At 67.5% G+C, this 234-nt stretch overlaps 1 protein-coding gene across 1 annotated transcript in view; it reads right to left on the bottom strand.

The window, feature by feature from the left end:
• Nucleotides 1-234, bottom strand: part of WDR61 (WD repeat domain 61) — a 20,382-nt gene that overhangs the window by 5,230 nt on the left and 14,918 nt on the right.

The raw sequence follows: 234 nt of genomic DNA, 5'->3' as shown, positions 1-234 counted from the left end.
GGGCCAGCGTGGGGTGGGCACAGCGTGGGGTGGGCACAGCGTGGGGTGGGCACAGTGTGGGGTGGGCACGGGCTCACCCAGCGCCCACCATCAAACAGGAGCTGCTCTCTCATCACTAAGAGCCCTCTACTCAAGGGCTCAGAGCGGACACGACAGGAACGAGACCCGTGCAGCCGCGAGAACCAGCGAGGCCGGGGGTGACTCCAGGGACAGTGCGCCCGCAGACTGGGATCT

The sequence above is a fragment of the Myotis brandtii genome, unplaced genomic scaffold (assembly GCF_000412655.1).
Source record: "Myotis brandtii unplaced genomic scaffold, ASM41265v1 scaffold439, whole genome shotgun sequence".
In the NCBI taxonomy this organism is placed as follows: Eukaryota; Metazoa; Chordata; class Mammalia; order Chiroptera; family Vespertilionidae; genus Myotis; species Myotis brandtii.
Note: the sequence above shows the minus strand (reverse complement) of the source record. Positions and strands in the feature narration are given on the sequence as shown.